The sequence below is a fragment of the Saccopteryx leptura genome, chromosome 10 (assembly GCF_036850995.1).
Source record: "Saccopteryx leptura isolate mSacLep1 chromosome 10, mSacLep1_pri_phased_curated, whole genome shotgun sequence".
In the NCBI taxonomy this organism is placed as follows: Eukaryota; Metazoa; Chordata; class Mammalia; order Chiroptera; family Emballonuridae; genus Saccopteryx; species Saccopteryx leptura.
Genome location: NC_089512.1, coordinates 19,881,278 through 19,906,139, shown reverse-complemented (window position 1 = coordinate 19,906,139; position 24,862 = coordinate 19,881,278).

Sequence of the window (24,862 nt, the reverse complement as noted above, 5' to 3'; positions counted from 1 at the left end):
GCACTGAAATCCCAAGCCAAAGGCTTCGGCAGCTCCAGTTCTAGGTCTACAGAGAAAGGCTGTTACCTCTACCTCAGACATCTCTGGAGGGCTGTGTCCTTTACACTCCTTCTGTCCCCTCACCTGGCAGGGACCATGCCTGGTATGGGCGACAGAAATGAATAAATGCAGGATTTGGTCCTGCAGGCAGTCTGCCTCTGCCTCTGTTCCTGCTAGACCCATTTCTGGGTTTGATTTTTAAGTATTGCTATAACAGCTATTTAAATAAAATACAAGGTTGTAAGTGGAAGTAAAATTCATTCTCTCTACTCAGTTCCCATACTGGTCCCAGAAGAGCCCTTTGTTGGAATCTCCAAGGACAGGCCGGGCTTGGGATTGGCCACTGGGGAGCTGAAGGCAGACGGAAGAATGGTTTTTATCCTCAGCTAGAGTTTCCCAAACTTCAGTTATTCTCACCAGGTCTCAAAAATTATAGTTATATCCAGAAGCCACCCCCACACTTATTTACTTAACACCTTGCTTTGAATTAACTCATGCTTTTCATTTGAATTCATTTTAAAGGCAACTTTATATTATTTTTCTAAACAGAAAAGCAGTATCACATGCCATAAATAGAAGGAAACCACAAGAACAAAGTGATGTTATTGCATGGCCCGCTGAAGGCCCAGGATCTGAGGTGCATTCTCTATGTTAACAAGGGGAGAATTGGCAAGTGGCAGGAGAGCTGTTAAAGACATACTGACATAAAACAAAACCTTTTCCTTTAAATAATCAGAAGGACTGGAAAATGACAGAAAAGGAAGTCACTCTTTCTGCATTATTAGTGTCATTCGTTACCATGTCCACACGCTGCCTGAATCATCTGCAAGTCCTGGTACCCAGAAACAGCTACGCCACGTGCAGTGCCCGGTGCAAAATAAAAATGTGATGCCTTGTTTGAGCATTATTAATCATTTCAGTCAGCAACTGCAGAGCATCAGACCAAGCGCAGGGCCCTTCTAAGCAAGGGGCTGAGCAGTGACACAGGCCACACCCTCAGGAAGCCTGACCTGATGGCACATGTGTCATACTTTGTGTTTTACAGAGAATGCAAACATCTAGGAGAATGAATAGATGTGACCGCTATGTAGAAATCGAAATCTGAAAATCCCAAAGCACAGTCCAGAGGGCCATCAACACCACCTGAGGCAGGAAACAAAGCCAAGGAATAGGACCAATAAGTCCACACCATGCTGATGAGAACAGCCACCAGAGGGTCGGCTCAGAAGCAATAATGAGGAACGGGGCTAGAGCCACTGCCTGGAGCTGTTTGCAGCTTGCTTTTAGAAAACCAGCTCCTTCCTCCAGGTTAGCTTTGAGAAATATAAAAGAGACAGCAATGGCATAGCAGACGTGCCTTAGCTGGCAGTGCCCTAGCAAGAAACATGCAGTCTACTTAAACAGAGAGCTGGGGAGAGTTTAATAAAGGAGCTATGCCCAGAGAGCTGTCGGCAGGGTCACCAGCACCCCAAGGGACAATCACACACCAGCACTAACAACAGCAGGAAGCTATCTCCACCTCTAAACCTGAAAGGGCAAAGGGAAGCCGCGGTTACTGAAACTTAGAAGGAGCCGAACCCATGAGAGAGGGCCGGCCACCAGGAGGCAAGGCCTGGGAGGAAGAAGGTGATCCCCGCCAAACCCCAGCTCAGTCGGGAGGGAGCAGAAATACTAAAGGCACCACTTCTTTCTCCTCTCAGGACCTCCCAGCGGCTGAACCCACCCTGAACCAAAGGGCAGAAGATCTGTGTTCCTGCAGTCCCAGAAGCCAGACCCCCGTGGTGCACAGAGCAGGGAAGCTAAGACGGGTGGGATGGGTCTGGAGGACAGCTGGGAATGAGCCAGAACACCTGGTGACATGTGTCTGTGTGGGGTGGACCTGGTGACACATTTGTGGAGGTGCAGAGAAGTATATGAGTGCGTATGTGTGCGTATGCGCGTGCGTGTGCGTATGCGCGCGCGTGCACGTGTATTTGGAGAGTGGCTGACAACGGAAAGACAGCAGCCAGCTTTGGTCTAGTCTCGGGCAAGCAGGGTGAAAGGTACTCCACCCACCAAGCCAGGGCATTCGGGAGGGACAGTGTGGGGAAGGAGGTAAGGCATTCTGCTTTAGCCATGGCAAGCTGGGGGCATAGGGACAGCTAGGGGGATAAAAAGCAGGTCTAGCACTGTAGAATTAGAGGTCATGGATTTGTACGATACAAAGTCAGTGAGAAAAAAAAGGCTAAGAACGCAGACACAGCAACATCAACATGTAAAAAGAGGTTGGGGCAAAACTCAGTCCAGGACACTAAAGAGTGGCCGGTGGGTAAGAAGAGAGCCGAGCACATTTGTCTTTAGGGAGCTGGGGAGGGGGCTCTGCAGAAACACTGGGTCAGGGGTGTCTCTGGAGAAAGTGAGCCTCTGGCCCCGGTGCAGACAGATAGGCAGGAAGTGGAATCCTGCATTGCACAGGAGTCTGGACCAGATGTCCCTTTACCAAGTTCCATCCCCATGTTCTTAGTGTCCAGATGTGCAGTAGCGGCAGCAGTTCTCACTTCTCCCTCACCAACGACCCCAGTCTATCCCAAAGATAGAAGCGATGCCTCAACCCCCACAATCTCCAACTCAGAGTAACCGCCTCTGTCTTCCTTCCCCCCACCACCGTTCTCTCTATTTCTTCTGAAACCAGCACAGAAGGATAAGCTGGGATGGCGGATGCCGGAAGGGAGGGAGGTACAAGAAGAATAAGAGCAACCAGTTTCCGCTGGAATCTCTGAGACAACTCAGGGCCAACACGCCAGCCACAGCTCCAGCCAGTCTGGGTTGCTGGCCAGCTTCTCAGGAGGCCGGTGGCAAGGAAGCCAACTTCCCATGCCAGCCCTCAGGAGGTGCCAAGCTCCTCCCCAGACAGCAGCCGCCTCTGTCTGTCAGTCCATGTGCTGCCCCAGCACGTGCATCCTCACTGGCGTTGATCTTGAGGATGCAGTCACACGTGGGACCAAAGTCCAGGTCCCTCCATCCCCACAGACCCACAGCCAGGATGGCCCCGTGCCCAAGTGCCACAGAGTGGCCTCCTGTTCCATGCCCCTGAATGTCCTGAATCTCTTTCTCAGGGTAAGCCATGGCTAGACTAACAATCCCACTCCTGCAAAGCCTTCCGTGCCTCCCAGGAAGAGCATCTGACTGTACTGTGGAAGATTGCCCCACCCACGGTGCAGCCCTGTCAGCCTCTCTATGGAAAACGCTGTAACCGAGAGTCCCTCCCCTCGCTTCTCATTGGCCGCCCTGCCTGCTCTGTCGGTAGCATTTGCCTGTGAACATTCTCTCAGTCAATGTCTATTGAGCTCTGGAACCAGTTTCCTTGTCCATTGAGGCAGCTGAACTAGATCACTTCCCAAGGTTTGCCTGTGTCTCCAGTATGACCCTCTCTGATCATCTTGCCTGCATGTGAAGCTGCGAAGTGATTCACAGAGGAAGGACTCAAAATCCTTTCTCTTTAAGAAGGTTACCATGCAGGCATCCCCAAACTACGGCCTGCAGCCGCATGCGGCCCCCTGAGGCCATTTATCCGGCCCCCTCCGCACTTCCGGAAGGGGCACCTCTTTCATTGGCGGTCAGTGAGAGGACCACTGTATGTGGCGGCCCTCCACTGGTCTAAGGGACAGTGAACTGGCCCCCTGTGTAAAAAGTTTGGGGACCCTTGATTCTTAGGGAAAGATAGGGAAGTGCACAATCACTGTGTGAGGTGTACATGAAGCATTAAAATAACACAGAGGTGCAGAGGAGAAAATCATTCCATCTAAATGGGGACTTAGATGTTCAACAATAACAACTATTTCGCAAAGTACCTACCATTGTGTACCAGGTTACATATTAGCTACTTACATAAACATCAACTCTCATGAATCCAAGAGGTAGCCAGTCTCACTAGCTTTGTTGTGTGGATAAGGAGACCAAAGCTGACGATGTTGAGAAACTTGCCAAAGGCCACTCGATAGCAAATGAATGGGTTTGGATGTGGACAAATCTCTCCCACTCCAAAACCTGCATTTATGACCCCACAGTATATAGTAACTGAACCAGTAACAGGTAGTTATTGGGCACTTAACATCAGACAAAGCCTCACACATTTAATACACACAGCAATCTAGCCCATGAGGAAGGTATTATTTCAATTTCCCTTTGACAAATAAGAAATGGAAGGTCAGTGAGGTTACATAACTTGCCTAATATCACAGAGGAGCCAGAATTCATATCTAGGGCCTAATTACCGCACTATTTTCCATCCAGGTTTAAAGAAAGAGTGTCTGAATAATGCTCTAAAGGCCGTTAGAAAAGAAAGATGTTTCCTAAGTTTGGGTTTCCCCAATAGCACAATCTGAGATAAAAATCTGGGTGCCGGTCATTTATTTCTAAGGAGATCCCAGGGAACAGGGGAGGGTGACACAGGAAAAGAGAGAAAGGCAAAATAAGGGTTCAGAGTTAGGGCTGCCACCAGGGACAGCAGGCCCAAGTCCAGAAGCCAGTCCAGAAGCATACAGAATCCGCCCGGAACTGAGCTCCCTAGCAAGGCTGCTGGAACATTCCCGTGCTCCGTTCTCCATGAGCTTTGGGCCTGCTGCGCTCTCTCTCAGGCATCCCTGGCCTCAGGGGAGCCCTAGGGCAGAAAACCAAGACAGAAAACATGTGTGAACCCAGACAGTGTGAGCAGGAAGTGAAACAGAAAGCAGGGTCTGAACTACCCAGTCCAGCCACAGCTGAAATTGGAGGTGACAATGAGGATCTGAGTCCGGTCCCAGGTGTGGCTGCCTCCCGGGGAGGGGGGGGGGGGGGAGATGCTGTGGGAAGCCACACTTCAGACACACAGCAGCCAGCAGGACCAAGACAGGAGCCTGAGCGCCTCCACCATGAATGTCCTATCCCATGTGTGCGACACCTTCCATTGCTCCTCTGCTAAGATCCGTAGTGGGCTCTCCCGTGCTGTTTCTCCTATCTCCTATTGAAATGATAGAAATACACTCTTGGTCCATGAGATAAACGGAAGTGGAACAACCCCTGGTGCTCAAGCTAAAGGCGGCTTCCCCTGATTTCCCTCCAAACAGGAAAAAGCAGTCCTCCGCCCCAGGCAGGGGGTACCGCTGGGCTCTCAGCGGCTGGCCCTTCCCAGGCTGTTGGCAGAGAATCGCTGCTGAATGCTTGGACTGTGTGTCCTCGGGCAGGTTATTAACCTTCCTGAACCTCAGTTTGTTTCATCTCGAAAGCAGGACAAAGATACCTACCCAGGAGGGTAGAGCAGGAATTAGATGATATTCTGCCAGTAACACAGTTAGCACAGTATGCGGCATCTAGTGAGCATTGATTTAATCAAGGATGGATGTGCATATTTTAACATTTTTGAGTCGATTCAATTTGATAGCGAGGAGAAGGAGAGACGGTTATCCATCATCTAAAGAAAGAGAGCGGCAGAACACAAGAGAACGACGAACGCCCAGGCTTGCCAGGCGAAAGATTCCCTTTCCCAGCTGTGTAATCCTAAGTGCGGTAACCTCTCTACATTCGGGCCTTTCTGTCAGTAAGTGGAGGTAATCACGTCTGCCTGCCTCACGCTGCTGAGGCTCACGGAGATCACAAGTGCAAAAACACTCTGTAAACCCGAATGCAATAGAAAAAATGTTATTGTTGAGGTTATAACAAGAAGAATCAAAGCTTTTCCTTCCACAACAGATACACACACACACACACACACGGAAGGGAGTGTATGATTAATATCAGACACTCTGACACAGCTGTTCAGGGCAAGTCATTCACACCATCAGCGTCAAGGACTACGCTGCTAATTTATTTATGCATGAGGATGACAACCAGGGAAAGCAATTAAGATTTGGGCATCTGCGCTTCTGTGATCCCAGATCACCAGAGCCGCGGCAGTGGGTGCGCCACACAAACCTTAACAGCCGTTGCTAGCTAGCTGCTAACTACCTTCCTTCTGGGTTGGCTAAGGCTCGCTGTCTCTTTATGTGCCAAATAAGTCATGTTTGTGCCCCAATCCCTTCATCTGTTTCCTTCCGTGCTCCAACCCAAATGACACGGCAAGGGGCAGGAGTGCCGAGAGGAAAACAGGGCGAGAAACAAACTTGGACGGCGGGAGGAGGGGCTGCTAAAAGCATGTTCGGAGTGTTCTTCTACACAGCTATCAATTAACGAGCCCCTGCAACAACCCGGGAAAGTAGGTCAATATTATTATCCCTGCTTCGTGTTTGAGGAAACAGGCTTAAGAAGAATGGCTTGCCCAAGGCTAAGCCAGCGATCAGAAGAGCTGGAGCGGAATTAGATGGGAGAACTTCTGCCTTCAAATCCTCGGCCAAGTATGTGCTCACTTAGCATGCAGAAGGTGATCGATAAAGAAGACGCACTCGCTGACTTGAGTCCTAAAGTGATACATGAATCCCCTCCTGAGTGCTGTGGTGACTGAATGGTAGGTCCAACTCAGGTGGGAAAGCCAGGAGAGCTTTTAAACGTAGATCCTGAATAATCCAAGAAAATGCGTTTGGAGGCACCACACAGTTGTAAGAAAGAGGGGGAGGTAAATCAGTCTTCATAGTGTACATTGTCTCGGCTGTCCAACAGCTGAATATCGCAGGGCAAGGAGAGGTCTGCAGGGCCTCTCTGACCTTTCCCCCACCCTTGTAACCCTACGGAAGCCCAATTGGGGCCAGCACGGAGTACAGGGAGGACAAAACTGGGGGCCGGGGCCTCAGGCACCTCCAAGATGCCCAGTGGTCGTGGGTCTGGTGGCCCCGCCCCCACAAGACTGTTCCGTGGCACACTCTTAATGTTTCACTCCCCTAGTCTCCCCAAAGCCTGTGCTCCAGTTTTCCAACTGCTTCCAATAAACTTTTCCTCTTTTAAGTTAACTGGACTCTCTTCCTATTGTTTGCAACCCTGATGTCACGGTTTCTGACCTAGAAACTTAAGTACTTTCCAAGGGGAATTAAAACTGTCAAGCTCAGATTCCTGCACAGTGCTGGTAGGATGGTAAATAGGAAAAACATCCACGGAGGACAATCTGGCCAAGCTATTATGTACCCTTTGACCCAGCTCTCCACCTTGGGGAGGTTACTCTGCATATATATTTGCACCTTCGCAAACACCGTATGCACAAAGTTATTTTGTGTGTCTATGACAGGTTTGTTCACTGCCTTTGTTCTTTCTTAAATATACTTAAGGCAACTCTAGTGGTATAAAAAAGAAAACTGAAAACAGTGATGTCCTATTGGGAGGAGAATGAGTCAGATTAACAAACAAGATGAGGTGCCTTTTTTATAATGTTTTTGAAAAAATGTCAGTATGCACCTATTTGAAAAACTACACTTAAGAAGTGCCATCTCAGAGAGCGAAAAAGCACGGTTGCAATTTCTCTGACCTCCCTGCCTTCACACAGATCCACCCACAGCCTCAGCGTGTACGCAGGGCAGCCTGGTTAATGGTGGCTGTTGGCTCGCACACCGTTAAGAATAGGACCTGGTCCAGACTATTGAGGGGGGAAGGGCAGAAGAGATTGCTGGAAACCAAGCAAGCTAGTTTCTAGTGCAAGAGAAAAAGAAGGGTCATTGTAGCTTTTGATTTTTGAAATACAAAGAAATTACATTTCAGAGACGTGCCTGCTTTTAAGAAGGATATGTCCAAGTCATGTCATTCACTATTCCCTGCTGTCTAGACACTCTCCTCAAAAACAGGAGAAAATAGCCCATTCAGCATGAGCTATTGGCAAATAGAGGGTCCTGGCAAATTATCTGCATCAGTGGAGTATGTCTCGTGTGATTATTCCACAAACACTGCTTAATAAAGAGATTTAAGCTTTCTCAAGCCTGCGGGTCCTCTGCTCAAACTCAAACCAGTGTTCCCAAGAAAAAAAAATGTACTTATTTATCCTCTAAGCCATTTACTTGAAAATCAATAATATTTCAAATTTAATGAGTTGTAAGACAAGTAAATTAGAGTTCGGAGTAAGAAATATTGATTAGATTATTCTGTCAGCGGGCACCCATGACTTTCGTCTATAATTAAGGATGCCGTGCAGGTTACAATGTGCTCAACCCTAGCTGCTTTCTTGAGGAAACCAGGGGTCTGCCCGTTCTGTAATGAAAGCGCCTTCCACAGGCTAGCTGGTGGTCCATGCCCTGCCAGTGTGGGCGGCCCTGCCCTTCTCCTCTGTGGCAGCAGGCTTCAGTGACACGTGGCTTTCCCCAAGCACTAGTCACCCCGCGCTCTGCTTCCAGGGCGGCAGTGAGTTTGAACATCAAAATGAAGAACTGCAACCAAAAAAAAAAAAAAAAAATCATTGTGGCAGAAATTGCCTTTAGAATAGCTTCTGTGGAATGATAGGCAACTGTTAGAAGCTGTCTTCAAAGTCCCCTTGTGGTTCGCGTTTCCCAGATGCTTGGGGATGATGACCAAGGAGCTTTCTCACCCAATAGACTGAATGAAGAAGGAACAAAGGGGCGGAACTTAAGACAGCTACAGGTTGGGTGGAAAAGCTGATGAAATTAAGCAAAAAAAAAAAAGTAAAAACCTTCAGACAACAGAATGATGATTACCAGAGGGGAGGAGGGAGGAGGGGAGTGATTGGGGGGAGACAGGAGAGGATAAAGGGGGGACAAACAGTGATGGAAGGAGACTTGACTTGGGGTGGTGAACACACAATACAGTGTACAGATGATGTGTTATAGAATTGTACACCTGAAACCTATATAATTTTATTAACCAATGTCACCCCAATAAATTCAATTTTTTTTCTTTTTTTCTTTTTTTTTTTTTTTTTTGTATTTTTGTATTTTTCTGAAGCTGGAAACGGGGAGAGACAGTCAGACAGACTCCCGCATGCGCCCGACCGGGATCCACCCGGCACGCCCACCAGGGGCGACGCTCTGCCCACCAGGGGCGATGCTCTGCCCCTCCGGGACGTCGCTCTGCCGCGACCAGAGCCACTCTAGCACCTGGGGCAGAGGCCAAGGAGCCATCCCCAGCGCCCGGGCCATCTTTGCTCCAATGGAGCCTCCGCTGCAGGAGGGGAAGAGAGAGACAGAGAGGAAGGAAAGGGGGGGAGGTGGAGAAGCAAATGGGCGCTTCTCCTATGTGCCCTGGCCGGGAATCGAACCCTGGTGCCCCGCACGCCAGGCCAACGCTCTACCGCTGAGCCAACCGGCCAGGGCCAATAAATTCAATTTTTTAAAATCTACTGTCACCATTCAACATCAGGCATCCTTACTGCTCAACACAGAATCACCTTGCCTACATCAATCTTTTCTTCCCCGTCCTTGGGGAAACCTTACTTTTTAAATATGAGTAATGGTTGCTTTTTAATGAATTAATTTAGTTACTGTTAAATGGAATTGCTGACCTTGTAGTAGTCCTGAATCTTTGGACAAAAATGTCCCCCAGCCATATTGCTCAGGAAAAAAAAAAAAAAAAATCGGAGATTGCATGAGAAATGTAGGTACTTTGTGAAGTCCCAGCTGTTTAAATAGGCAAAACGGAAAAGCAAGCAGGGCTGTCTAAGGTCCTGCTGCTGAGAGTGTGGACTGCGCCTGGTGTGTGCACCATCTGGATGCTTTGTTAGAAATACAGGCTCTCGGGCCCTGGCCGGTTGGCTCAGTGGTAGAGCGTCGGCCTGGCGTGCGGGGGACCTGGGTTCGATTCCCGGCCAGGGCACATAGGAGAAGTGCCCATTTGCTTCTCCACCCCCCCCCCTTCCTCTCTGTCTCTCTTCCGCTCCCGCAGCCAAGGCTCCATTGGAGCAAAGATGGCCCGGGCGCTGGGGATGGCTCCTTGGCCTCTGCCCCAGGCACTAGAGTGGCTCTGGTCGCGGCAGAGCAACCCCCCCCGAGTGGCAGAACATCGCCCCCTGGTGGGCAGAGCATCGCCCCCTGGTGGGCAGAGCATCGCCCCTGGTGGGCGTGCCGGGTGGATCCCGGTCGGGCGCATGCGGGAGTCTGTCTGACTGTCTCTCCCGTTTCCAGCTTCAGAAAAATACAAAAAAAAAAAAAAGAAAAGAAAAAAAAGAAATACAGGCTCTCAGGCCACACCCCCAGATCTACAGAATCAGAATCTGCATTTTAAACAAGATGCCCAGGTGATTCCTGCGCCTTTCCAGTCTGAATACTACCCCGAGGAGTGCACAGTGGCTCTGCTCTTACTCATTGTGTGGCCTTGGCTAGGTTACATAGCCTGTATTTCAGTGCCCCTGGCATATCATAAACACACAATAAATGTTCACTCTTGTTAAAAGAAACTCATTCCTGGGAATAGATAAAATGTTCCCTGGGCTTTGGAGAGAGGGAGATCCTTTGGGGAAAGAACAACATATGCCTGATAGAAACTGACAAAGGTTTTACCGGCGCTGAAGAAGCAGGAATGGTGGGAGAAGCTGTGATGTCCTCGACACAAGCAAATGTCCATTCTGCCTCTGCAACTTGAGCCAAGAGGTGCAGTAGCAGAATTTAAAAGAAAAAAATGAAAAAAGAAAAAAAAAAAGAAAAACACTAGATTAGGAATTTCATAATCTTAGATTGAAATTCTCCCTCCACTATTTCTTGGCTCTGTAAACCTAACCGAATGACTGGCCAACTTGGGCCTCCTAATATGTATATGTATGTTATACTTATTGAAAGTTAAATTTAGTTTTTATAAGAATTAAATTAAACAATCTGTGTGTAATAATGATATGTGTATGTATAATGTGTGTGTGTGTGTGCTATTTTTTTAGCTACTGGAAGAATATTAGAAAGGCTAGATTAATCTCTGAAGTCATGGGTTGGGTTGGGTTTATAATGGTTCTTAGCCCTGGCTGCATAGTTCAAAATATGGGGTTGGCAAGTGAGGAATACAGGTACCTTTTTTAAAAAAACTAGATTTAGGCTCTACACGGAAGCAATTAAATCAGAAGTTTTAGGAATGGTCCTTAAGTCCTAGAACTTTCAAATGTGTAGCCCAAAGCTGAGTTCTCCTGTGTTGGAAGGAAACAAGAGACAGCCAAACCACTCTGCCCAAGAAAAACCAAATTAACAACAACAATAATCTTGGGTGGCAAAAACAGGTGAGCAGATAAGCAATAAAAGAGGTCTGGAGATTGGTAAAGGAGAAAGGAGCTTATGCTATGGCGAGGTATCTGAATCTCCAGCAGCAGAAATGGTTAAAGGTCTTATGAAGGAATAGAGAAATTCAATGTAATTGATACTGGCTATGTCGTGTCAGCTCTTTCAGTGAATGCAATCACAGAGCTAACATGTAGGATATTAGGTAGGAGGTGGAGAAAAAGACACTCCAGGAAAATGAACCATTGATTTTCAGTTGGGTTGACATTAGGACTGATATAGAACAAGAATACAAGCAAAGAATAAAGATTCAACAAGAGCCAAAAATAGGAGCCACAGATGACCCTAGAAAGTTGCAAAAACCTTGAGGGGAGCATGGACTTCTACACTATGAGGAAGTAAGAAGGTGGGTCCATTTTCTCTAGAGCAGAAGAAGGGTGAACTCGGCTAATTTCAGACTGCACATGACACAACTCACCATGGGCAGATTCTCAACGTGTGGTGGTAGTTATAATTAGGCCTGATATGCTGAAATCTCAACACCATCTACACACTCGACATTGGAGCCATCAGTACAGAAACACCACTCACCAATGTAGACGTTTCAAGGAGGTTATTGGGGCAGTCTAATGCCCAGCAGGTTTGCAAATGGACTTCCATACCAGCTTTTGTATTAGCTAATATGTCTTGGCGCGTGAAACTTGACAACCATTTCTATCATCTGTAAGGAGGCGACACGGCCTCTATTTAATACATTTCTATTAAGACCTCCAATTTTCAGAACCGTATTTGTGACCCAAGAGTCAAGAGAATTGGAGGAGTGCAGGCTGAGGGGGGAAACCTGGCATGAGCTCTCACATTTCCATTCACAGACCTCTCTCAGCCTCTTTCAGGATCCTACACAGCTGTCGATAGGAAAACAACCCAAGAGAACTCAGATTAAATCAAGTGACTGCATCCCATAACTTTAGGAGTGCACCGGTTGTTTGTTTTTTTTTCTTTATAGATGGCCTCTTAGAGGTATGATTGCAGTTAACACATAGAGTGATATCATTTACAGAGAACAAGCATCATCCAATGTGAGGCTTTCCGGCCCCACCGGAAAACCTTTTAAGCTTTCAAGGCTTAAATGAAGGAAAACTTCTTGAGAACCTTCACTTAAGGATCATAAAAAATCCATTTGTCATATTAAATATCCTTGATTCTCTAGGCATGATTACTTTCCATAAATGTTGAAGACTTCTGATTTGTCCTCTCTTTCATTGCAACAAGAGGGAAATTGCTTAAGAGTCGAAACCTTATTTATCTGGCTGATTCAGTCTTTCTTCTGGTCTCAGCTCAGGTATCTTGTCCTCTGAGATGCTTCTCCTGGCCTGGGGGTCAGGGGAAGCTGTCCTATCCCTGAATCTCTTTAGCAGTGTCTTCATGTTGCTACTTCATTGCGTCTTATTTTATGTTGAGGTTATCTGTCTGTGTCTGTCTCTCCTACAAGACTGCATCCTGTTTCCATTGAAACCTTAGCACCTAGCACTGTGCCGGGCACAAGATACAAAGTCAGTGCTTGTTCTGCGGGTAAATCAGCATAAAATGAATGGAAAGGGATCCAAAAGAGCCCAGAATTTGTATTGTTATTAACAGGGACATCGATTGCTTTCTTTCTGTCCTGAGTATCACTGAGGACTTTGGTCTATTCTCCCAGACTTTGTGGAGAGGTAATCTACTGAAAGAAGATTATTCATCTGAACAATGGAGACAACTGAAAATTCTCAAAATCGGCCAAGGCTGTCAGTTCCAGAGAGGGACCTTCTCTTTCCTATTCGGCACTGCAACCCAGGTGTGGGCACAGGGTCGGCCCAGAGTAGCCTTCAGTAACAAGCTCCTTCAGAAACTGCCTCAGTTGTATATATCAGGGGTCCCCAAACTACGGCCCGCGGGCCGCATGCGGCCCCCTGAGGCCATTTATCCGGCCCCCACTGCACTTCCGGAAGGGGCACCTCTTTCATTGGTGGTCAGTGAGAGGAGCACATTGACCATCTCATTAGCCAAAAGCAGGCCCGTAGTTCTCATTGAAATACTGGTCAGTTTGTTGATTTAAATTTACTTGTTCTTTATTTTAAATATTGTATTTGTTCCCGTTTTGTTTTTTTACTTTAAAATAAGATATGTGCAGTGTGCATAGGGATTTGTTTATAGTTTTTTTATAGTCCAGCCCTCCAACAGTCTGAGGGACAGTGAACTGGCCCCCTGTGTAAAAAGTTTGGAGACTCCTGGTATATATACTTCACCTTGCCTGAGGTCCCGCCCTCCCCGGGGCACCCCTCACGCAGTGAATGAGCAAGCCAGGGTAAAAAGGCACAGTCCTGTTGGCCAAATGTGGCCCCAGGACAAGTCCCTTAGGCCAGTGGTCCCCAATATTTTTTGGGCCATGGACCGGTTTAATGTCAGAAAATATTTTCACAGGCCGGCCTTTAGGGTGGGACGGATAAATGTATCACATGACCGAGACAAGCATCAAGAGTGAGTCTTAGACGGGTGGTACAGAGGGAATCTGGTCATTTTTTAAAAATAAAACATCGTTCAGACTTAAATATAAATAAAATGGAAATAATGTAAGTTATTTATTCTTTCTCTGCGGACTGGTACCAAATGGCCCATGGACTGGTACTGGTCCGCGGCCCGGGGGTTGGGGACCACTGCCATAGGCAACATCTTCTCCAGATTCCCCTACCAGCTTATCCGGTATTGCAGTTTGTCTTTTCGCTCAGCCCAGTCCTGCTCCCTCCCTCCTACCTGCATAGATGTTAGCCCCTAATGAGACTTTGCTTCTCAAACTCCATCTCAGCGTCTGCCACAGGAGACCCTAACCTTTGAAACTACCAATAAATGTTTCTTAAATGAATGAATGATTTTTTTTAATGTACAAATAAATTAATGTACCAATGAGTAAAAGATGTAACTAGGAAATATTTCAGCTGTGCTGACTGACTCCCACTGTCACCTGGAGATAGAGTTGGAGCCATTAGGGAATCCCCAAAACCTAGCCCCCCTTCCTGAGCATGTCTCCAGCTAACTGCCGGGCTAGCTCACATAATCCTTGCAGCTGCCCTATTGAGTGGAAATTCATTGGCCCCATTTTACAAAGAGGAAAAGAGGCTCTCAGAGGTGAAGGAATTTGTTCAAGATCACACAGCTAGTGAACTGCAAAGTCAGGACACAAAGCTTTTCTGCCTGGCTCCAAACCAAACTACTCCACGGTTCATCTCATCCTCCACAATTGATAGCAAATGTGTTAGCTGGTAACCCCTTCTCAATATGGTCAAACAGACTGGCTGAAAGCAAACATTTGGCCTGAACACTTCCCTCTATCTAGCTGGCTGCTCCCACAATAAACCATTACCCTTGCTCCAAATGTACCCAACCAGCTCATCCTTGTGTGGACAAATGAACACTACCTGGAAAATTCCAGTTTCCTTTTCGCCCTTAGTGATATATGCAATGCTACTTTTCCGTGTGATGAATAATGGTAATAAAAAGTAATAGTAATAATAAAATAATAACAATAATAATAAAAGTAAAAATCTATCTCTAACTTAAAAGTGACACAAAAAATTTTGCATCATTTATCTAAAAGAAGGATGGAATACTGTCTATTAATAATGCAATGATACAGCTTATCCCAAAAGCAGTTTAAGAGGGACTTCAAAATATATAATACTTCTGAATAATCACAATGAGAGGGACATTCTGGTTATGACAGCCCTCTTCTATTCTGTTGAGGCAATATTGCAGTGTCATTGGAAACTAGACAAATTAGTACTTCCTCAAACTTTTGGAGAAATCCCTCTAATTACAATGGGGAGATGACCCCATTCCTTACCTGTTTCTGTATCCAAGCCCTTTGCCCCGTAATTTCATAGCACCCTCCCACTTGGATTCAGGGCTTGCCATGTGACTCATTGGCCAATCGGATTCAGCAAATGTGATGTGAGCAGAAACTTGAAAACTGCTTGTGAGGTTGGGCTTTCTCTCATTTTTTACCCTTCTGCCATCACCATGAGAACATGCCCAGGCTAATGTGCTTCCAATGGAAACATAATGCATACCAGATAAGTAATTTTAAATTTTCTAGTAGCCACACTTAAAAAGCAAAATGAAACAAGTAAAATTAATTATAGTAGAATATTTTAACATATCCAAAATATTATCATTTCAATATGTAATCAACATCTTTAAATTATCAGTAAGCTATTTTATATATTTTTTCGTACCATGTCTTTAAAATCTGTTGTCTATTTTAGACTTACAGTTTATTTCAACTTGGACTAGATCCAAGATCCTTTTTGTCTTGTGTTCAACAATTTCTGCAATGAGAATTTCTCCATTCTTTTGCCAAAATACGCATGGGGTGACAATCATATATCTCCCCAACCAGACATACTCATAGTAACTATCTAGTGGCTACTAGCTAGCTAATGGTTACTGTATTGAACAGCACAACCTTGCATCCATTGGAGATGGTAACTCCACTGGCCCAGGGTGGATGAGGACAGGAAGTGGAGCATTGTATCCATCCTAGGATTTTAAGCAGCCATCAGAAAAGAGTAAGTCCAGAAGAACTGAGTATAGTAGTTTTTCATATTCAGCTTCTGATATCAGAATGACAAATTGCTACAGATTAGTCAGAAATACTTTTCTTCATCATATTCAGAAAGGAAAAAGAAAAGCAGATAATTCAGGAAAACATCCTCAGGTAAACCTCTGAAAGACACTAGAATTTCATTGGGAGCTATGATTATCCATTCATTCTTTACCCTGAGATATGGAGGATTGAGTCATCATCCAGATGGAAAATAATGGGAGGAGGAAGAACCCATATGCCCATTTGTTTGAAAATTCCAGGAATATATACACACACACATAACACAGTTTTAAATTTCTGCATCACTGAGAAAGAAACATATTTCCCTAACATAGGAAGCAAAAACATATACTTGAAAAAGAGTTGTTACAGACAACTCAATATAATTTAAGAAGTTATAAAACCTATGAGACAAGAGTTGAAAGAAGATAGAAGAGGAAAAGAAGTTAAAATTTGCCCTTAGATTAAAAAATGGAGCTGATTGAAAAGAGAAAAGAATTCTAGAAAATCAAAGTTGCAATGAAAGATTAAAAATACAATGAAGAAATGGATAAATAGGATGCAGATAAGAGATACAACTTATAAATAATTGGTGCCATCAAGAGAAGGTCAACAATTTAACCAGAATCAAAAACAAAATTCTGTGGTACCCAGCTTAGACCACATCTCCCCGTGCACATTTTGCCAAGAGAATGGAGAAATTCTCATTTCTGAAATTGTTAACACATGAAAAAAGGATTTATGAATACTGGCATTTGAAATTTCACCCAAATACCCAGTCAGGATCCTCCACCCCCATCACATTATATCAAAGCCTACCAGTTAGCGAACTCAACACATGTGCACAAAGCTTTCAGGGTCTCACTCTTAAATATAGAATACAGCCAAAGATCATCCCATTTTTGTAGAAAGTCTCCAATATGATGGAGAAGCCAAAATAATTTGAAAAAGGAAACCCAGACCAATCAGAAGACTGTTATCTGAATTTGAGAAAATCCAGAATAAATTTTCAGAGAAAGCACATTAAGAAAACTTCCCAGGATTAAAAGATATAATTTGTGTGTGTGTGTGTGTGTGTGTGTGTGTGTGTGTGTGTGTGTGTGTGTGTGTGTGTGTGTATTTTTCTGAAGTTGGAAACGGGAAGGCAGTCAGACAGACTCCCGCATGCGCCCGACCGGGATCCACCCGGCACGCCCACCAGGGGGCGATGCTCTGCCCATCTGGGGCATTGCTCTGTTGCACCAGAGCCATTCTAGCACCTGAGGCAAAGGCTATGGAGCCATCCTCAGCGTTCAGGCCAACTTTGCTCCAATGGAGCCTTGGCTGCGGGAGGGGAAGAAAGAGACAGAGAGGAAGGAGAGGGGGAGGGGTGGAGAAGCAGATGGGTGCTTCTCCTGTGTGCCCTGGCCAGGAATCAAACCCGGGACTCCTGCACACCAGGCTGATGCTCTACCACTGAGCCAACTGGCCAGGGCTAATTTATATATTTTTAAGTTTATCTATTGGTTTTAGAGAAAGAGGAGGGGGAGGAAGGAGAGAGGGAGAGAAGGGGAGAGAGAGAGAGAGAAAATTCAATCTGTTTCTGTTTGTGCTCTGACCAGGGATCAAACCTGTAACCTTTGCATATCTGGATGACACTCTAAACAACCAAGCTATCTGGCCAGGGCAGGATATAATTTTTTTTTTAGTAGAAATTGTGCTCCAAGAGGCCAATACAATGTATAAAAATGATACGACGTTACCAAATTTAATAATAGTAATAGAAAGAGGAAATGCTAAAAGTTTTCAGGGGAAAAACCCACCAAAAAAAACTAGAAATTAAAAACATATAAAAACTCTCTTAAGAATATTGAAGGAAAATGTTTTTCAAATGTAGAGTATTATATCATCTAAATTATCAATCAAAAAACCCTCCAACAATAAAAGACAATAAAGCAAATCTATAGAGTTCTGAAGCAAAGTATATAGCCCAATAATTCTCTACCAAATAGCTGTCAACAGAACATATTTTTGGACCGTAAACTGTACTTGTTATCTGTTGCCACAATAATGTTGTAAAACAACCACAAACTTTACTGAGATACAACAATAAACATTTATTTTTGTTCCCAGTATTATGGGTCAACACATGGGGTCAGCTGATCTGAGCTAAACTACCTCATGTCTGCAACCTTGGCCGGACAACTAGGTCCACTTGATTGATCTCCATGTGTCTCATTCTCCATCATGCAAGCTTCCTTTCATGGTGGTAGCAGGGAAGACAGCAGACACGGGAGCCCTTTGCATCAAGTGTCCTACTTTGCTACTGGTCAAAGCAAGTCACATGATCAAGGCAGAGTCAGAGTGGGAGGAGACTACAAAGTTACTAAGCAAAAGAGGTAGATACAAGGAAGGCAGTTAGTGGAACCACTGATGCAATCACTCTACTTGTCAACACTCTCCAGCCATAGGCCACCACTAATATACCTAAAGAAGTAAGTTTATCATTCATTTCCGTGAGGGTGAACCTTAGAAAAATCAAGCCTGGAAAACCTGGAGGTGTCTCAGTAAGACAATATTCAAAAGGACTTATGATAGGTTGTGGGGGTGCAGGGCTTAGCTCTGGAAGGATGCTCTCAGGAAAGGGAGATGTCCAAACTTCGTGGTTTGGACAATAGTCATGTTTCGTCTGTGTTCAGAAACGATCATGAAATGGTCTTGTCTTGATCCATCACAGTCACAGAGTGGCCTGCTCTGATACTACCGTTCTCTGAAAGATTTGTGTCCAGAAGGACATCGACCCATGCTGTGACGCTGGCTCTTTCTCTCCTCTTCATGTCACTGCCACTTACTGCGGAACTTCTGCTTAATGCTTCCATGAATCATCCCCAGCAATAATTCAAAATAAGGAACTTGATTTAAAAAAGAGAGAAAGAGAGAAAGAGAGAGAGAGAGAGAGAGAGAGAGAGACAGGGAAATCTTTGTTCTAAAAGCACCAACAGTAAACACTGAACCCCATTAAACACAGAGCTATCTAAATGTTATAAATATGCTTACAAAATATCAAAAGCAATCATCCAGTGAGACATATAAGCCATACAATAAGAATGTATTAACAGTAGGAATTTAGGCATAAAACCTCAAATTATATAAGCAAAAGTCAAGAAGTAAAAAAGAGAGGGTGGGAGGAAGTTAAAGTGCATATTCTTACTCATATTAAAAAATGGGGAAGTCAAAACACAATGGTTCAGTTTTCTCCTTTGATGTTTGGAAAAATAAAAGTGCCAAATATTTTTTAAAACTTAATGAAAATTTAAAGAACAAACAAAAAACACTTCAAAATGACTGATAGTGCTACAAAACAGAATATACACTTTCAAAATGGTTGGGGAAAATAAAAGCAAAAAAAAAAAAATTAAAACCAGAAAACAACAAAAAGAACAAGGAAACATTTTTTAAGCATAAAACAAAATGGCTGACATAAACAAAACATGTTCAGTATCACCCTCCTGTTCACACCTCTGTCCCAGCCCCTGCCCCAGCCTTAGCACCACCCAGACACTCTGCCTCTTACAATAGCGCAAGCAGCCTGCCCATCGGTCTTTCTTCCTCTAACAGGTGCTCTGCAGAGTGGAGGCTACACCGGTGCTGCTTCAAGTACAGCCCGTGGGGTGGGGCTGTCCGCACACTGTTGAGTACAGGTCCGCAGCCAGATGAGAAGGGAAATTGAGAGAAGCGTTGGCAACTTTAATCAATTTGGCAAAGGTATTATATATCTGTTGACACTACTAGTTAAAAATCAGGGCTTCTATTTTGTATATTTTTTATTTCATGTTTCTAGTCATTTATTTTGATTATACATTCTACAAACATCAGTGGGTAAGAATATACTAGAAAAGGAAAAGGTGACCCCTCACCCCCAATGGTCTGAGAAGCCCTAGATAAGGGCACATCAAAAGGAGCTGTATGGGCCACGGGTCAGCATCTGGCACTCCTCTGCCTGCAAGCCTTCGATGGCTCCCTCTTGCATCTAACCGTGACTCTTGTTTCTGCCTCCACACTATCTCTATGAGCAGCACTGCCTATCAGTCATAATTATAATGCAGGGATTCTCAGAAGAGTTGGGGGGTGGGGGAGGTTCAGATCTACTAAAGGGAGAAAGGAGGGATAGAAATCTCAGACTTGGGAGGAAGGGGCAGGGAATGTGCACTTGGCAACAAAAGCCCTAAAAGATTCACATATACCCTGAATAGTGTGTCCCTTCCCTGTCTCCTTTGAGACTCCTGGGTCCAAGGATAATGTCAGTGCTCCTTGGCTCTGCCTACAATGCATGTCTTTTCCCCCACTTACCCTCAGGGCTCCCACCAGGCCCTACCTCACAGCACCATGAACTCCAGGCACTCAGAGAATGCTCCCTCAACACAGCCCGCAGCTACCCGCAGACACCTCTAACTCACTCTTCAGAGACCGCCCCACCTTTCCCCTCCACCCACCTGACTTCCCCACCGCTACTCCAATGTCACACCTTCCCTGTTCCTGCCCTTCTCTCCAGGGCTCCTTTGAGAAAAGTATTCTAACTTTGACTCCGAGACTTCAATTTTAGGATTTTTTTTCTAAGACAATATTATGGATTCATGCACAGGTTTACCTATAAAATTATTAAGCTGAGAATAATGTGAGAACGGTTGAATAACTAAGTTCTACCCATACAGTAGAATAATATATATATTAAATATGATAAGAGAATGCCAAATAACATGGAAATATGTTTAAAAAGTACTGCTAAGTAAACAAATAGACTATAAAACAAAAGATATATACAAATAGGGGATGATCTTGTTATTAAATACAGTGATATGGACTGGCTTTAGCTCAGTGGTCCCTTTGAGTCAAGTTCACTTGCTAAATATAGTGATACAAGCATAATATGTATTCAGGTACAGATAAAGGTGTAGATGTCAGCAGCAGCATAGACAGAAATGGAAGCATAGATAACACAAATTTAGAGACAGATCAAACATTAGGAATTGTTATTTTTGTGCTGTGAGGTGATAGGCCAGTTTTATTTTTATTTTTTCCTACCTATCTTTTTTATCAGAAACATTATTTTTTGGCTAAGAAAACCATGTGAAAGAAAAAATTAATTATTGCCCAGGTGTGCCGCCATGGAGCTTTGCAGTCTACTACCAGAGCATGCCCCTCTTACCTGGATGGTTTATTTTTTACTCTCACCGCATCATGTTCCTGGGAGGCAGGACCACCCTCTGCTCAGGGAAACACAGCACCCCACACTGAACACTCAGGGAGGACATGTTTGCAGAGTTAAACAGAACGTATTGAATTGCCAAAAGACAAACACTGAACAAACAGGCCTCTGTGCTGTTTCCCAGGAAACCGAAATTAAATCGATCGTCAAGACCAAGTTGTGGCTGGACCCAGGCAGCTGAGACTCCAGGACTCACCTGTCTGGATGGAGTGTGAGTTGAACTTGGCCAAGGGAAAGGTGAACAAACCCTACTGGAAGCGTGCACTCGGCCTGATAGACACTTCACTGAGCAGTCCTCTCCAGCTCTGTCAACGCTGGCGCAGGCTGTGATGATTTATCCAGATGCTATTGATTCTTCTCAGGCAATTCGGAGAGGGAGTTTTTCAGGAAACTGTCTGGGAAATGGAGCAAGTCCCCAGGATGGGCATGTTAGCAGCAATGATTTTTCACTTAGTTGCTGTGTGTTCCTGTCTCGATGTAATAACAATACTCTGAAATGTGTACGCTGACTTTCCCCTGAAGAGGACTCAGTTCTTTCACGTGTATTGAGTCCAATTTCCCCATTCCTCAAGTTTCTCTCCACACTGTGAGTACTTCAAAAGACACATTAGTCCTGTAAAGCGTCTAGACTTTTATTTACTGACAGACGGCTATTGCTGAAGGAATCAAGTAGCGTAACACCATCTGACTATTTTGGCTTCCAGAAGCGCACAGCCTCCCCAAGACTCCCATTCATGCTTGTAAATCATGTGTGAAAGAGCTAAAGGCAAGGAGTTACTAATACGGGCTTTGGAGTGAGCCTAATCTAGGTTCAAGTCCCTCCTGTCTTTTTATCAGGCGTGTGTATCAGCCAGGGTTCAATCACGGAAGCAGAACCACTGTGGGTATTGCGTATTGCAGGCACTATGGAAGAAGGGATTGAGACAGGATTTACACAATTGTGGGAAGAGCTGGAGAAGTAGGAGTCTGAGAGCAGCAGTTGGAGGATCAAAGAAAAGTCACTAGCCAGTCCTCCGCAGGGACCAGTCAGAGAATGTGGAAGAACCAGGAAGCTCGCCAGTTCTAGCTGCTGGCGTGAAGCCACACAGAAGCGTCAGTGAAGGCTGTTGTCCTTTGTCCGATCATGGGCCCCGGGCTGCTGTAGGTCAGCTAGGCTGGCAGTCGGAAGGAAGAACTAACTGATCATGGAGAAAGGAGTTGTAAAGAAAAGCTTCAATCCACTGATAGGATCTCTGCATCCATCTCATCCATCTCTCACTGCATCCATCTCAGTGCAGCAACCTTTGGAATAAAGGCTGCTGTTTCATTCCCGCCTTGGAAATCCCAAGCGTCTCTTTTGGTCAACTCTAGTCCAGGATTATGAAAAGAAGGGGAGTCCAAGAGCAGGATTTCAGCGTTGCCAATTTGACACCATATAAAACCACCATAGATCCTGACCAGGCGGTGGTGCAGTGGATAGAGTGTCAGACTGGGATGCGGAGGAACCAGGTTCGAGACCCCGAGGTTGCCAGCTTGAGCGCAGGCTCATCTGGTTTGAGCAAAGTTCACCAGCTTGGACCCAAGGTCGCTGGCTTGAGCAAGGGGTTACTCGGTCTGCTGTAGCCCCACAGTCAAGGCACATATGAGAAAGCAATCAATGAACAACTAAGGTGTCACAACGAAAAACTGATGATTGATGCTTCTCATCTCTCTCTGTTCCTGTCTGTCTGTCTCTGTCTATCCCTCTCTCTGACTCTCTGTCTCTGAAGAAAAAACAACAACACCATAGATGTGATCTTGGGCAAGTTACTTGGCCTCTCTGAGTCTCAGTTTTCTCACCTGCACAATGGCAATAATATTAGTGCCAACCTCATGCAGTGGCTGGGAGGAGTCATGGAAAGGGCACAGGTAAGGAGAACAATTCCTGGCACACAGTAGGTGTGGACAACCCTGTTGTTATCATTGATGTTGTTGAATAAAGATCTATTCTGGAGCTTGTATTCTTTCAGAGGGTTCCTCTTGCAGAGTTTCATGGCCTGACCTTGACTTCAACAGAGAAACCAGCACAACTGAACAAACAGCTCCCTCCATGGACAGAGCTGTTAAAAGGGGGGAAATGGAGAGCAAAATCAAGCTGATCTAGAAGGTAATGTTTTCGAGGTGACAACAGAAAGGACTAAGCTGGGAGGCCCCCTCTTGTTACTCACTAGTTCTATGACCTTGAACAAAGTCATTGCCCCCCCATTGTTTCAGTTCTCCCATCCAGGAAAGGGGGGAAATGCACCTTCCCCCCACCCCATACTCTCCTGGGAGAAAGAGAAGCAGGAGACAGGACTTTGTGAGATGGGAGAGCCGTTTGAGAGAAAAACGCTCCCACAACACCGAGTGATCTCCACCTTCATTATGGCGCTTCCACTCCACAATGAGACATGCTCCTTCTAAAGTGCTGCTGGGGGTAGAGTCTCACACAGCTGGGATTTTAAGGTCATCTCTGCCTCCTGGTATCAGGCACTGATCAGCAAATAGGTTTATGAAGAAGGACTGCTTGCCTGCTACTGTTCATAATTTCCCATGCAGGAGCAGCAGCCAGAAGCGACAGCAAAGCCTCCCGGGAGAACCGCTGAACGTGCCAAGGAGTAAAATGCACCTCGTAGTTTACGTAGTAAACCATTATGCTGACTACTGTCACCATATCCGTTTCCAGAGCAGCCGAATGTTAGGATTTTCTCCGGGATCCTTCAGGCTGTAAAACCCTTATCCGCCCCTCCTCTCTCCTTCCTTCCCCCCTCCGCCAACAACAGAAGCCACAGACGTTTTCTGCCATATCAGGAGTCACCGAAACTTAACAGTAAAGAAGTCATTCTAACTCCTTCAGTTTTCAAATGTGGACACTGGGGTCCGGAGCTGCGAAAACGTCAATCAAGGTCGCAGGGTAGGTTAAAAGCAAGGACAACATGTCAGTCCTAGGATTCTTCATCCAACACCTGTCCCTCCACACCAAGAGAAAATGACACCTGTTTTGAGCTCTGTCCACCCCCTTCATGCTGACAACACGAGTCAGTGTGCAAACCTCAGAGCTTAAAGCAAGACCAAGTCTTCAAAACACGGCAGGGTGATCCGAGAGAAAGGCTGCATTTCAGTGATTTATTATTTAGTTACAGTGTCCTGTTGCCCAGCAAAATCCATCATGATTGCATTTTCTTCACCCTCCCCCTTTCCCTTGAGTCAAGGTGAACATACAAACCCTCTACAGCTCTTTTCTCATGAAATATGCCCTTGAGCTGGAAGATTGTAATTATATCCTTTGATAAAGTGTTATCTATTGGAGATAGATGTAAATAAACTGGAAGAAATGAGGGCCCTCTGTGACCTCAAACTTGCTTTTTCCCAGGTGCTGTCTTCCATGAGAGTAGAGATTTCACACGTATCTGGCCTCAACTGTCTGTGGCCCTTTCTTTCCCCGTTTGTTATGCACTCAGTTGGGCCTAGCCTTTCACCTTGAACCCAGCAGGCCTGTCATCATGCCCCAAAGCTAATAAAAGCAATGTCTTTTCTGCCTTTATTCACAAAGAAACCTAGAAGTTTCTCTTCTGGATTCTTTAGTCTTTCCCAATCTGTCTCTCAGCTGAGAGAGACCTCCTGCTCCCATATTTTCTTCCTAATCACCAGACCATTGGAGCCTAATGCCCAGCACTGGCTGGCTGAGATTCACTTCAAACATCTTTTAATCAAGTAGCCAAGGAACAGTGACTCTTTGCCATTCTGGGCACTGGGCTAGTGTGTACTCAAAGAAAAGCAAAATAAATGTGGTCCCCATCCTCTAGGACTATTGACATTGGTCAAGGGCTTTAACCTCTCTGTGCCTCAGTCTCCTCAGCTATAACA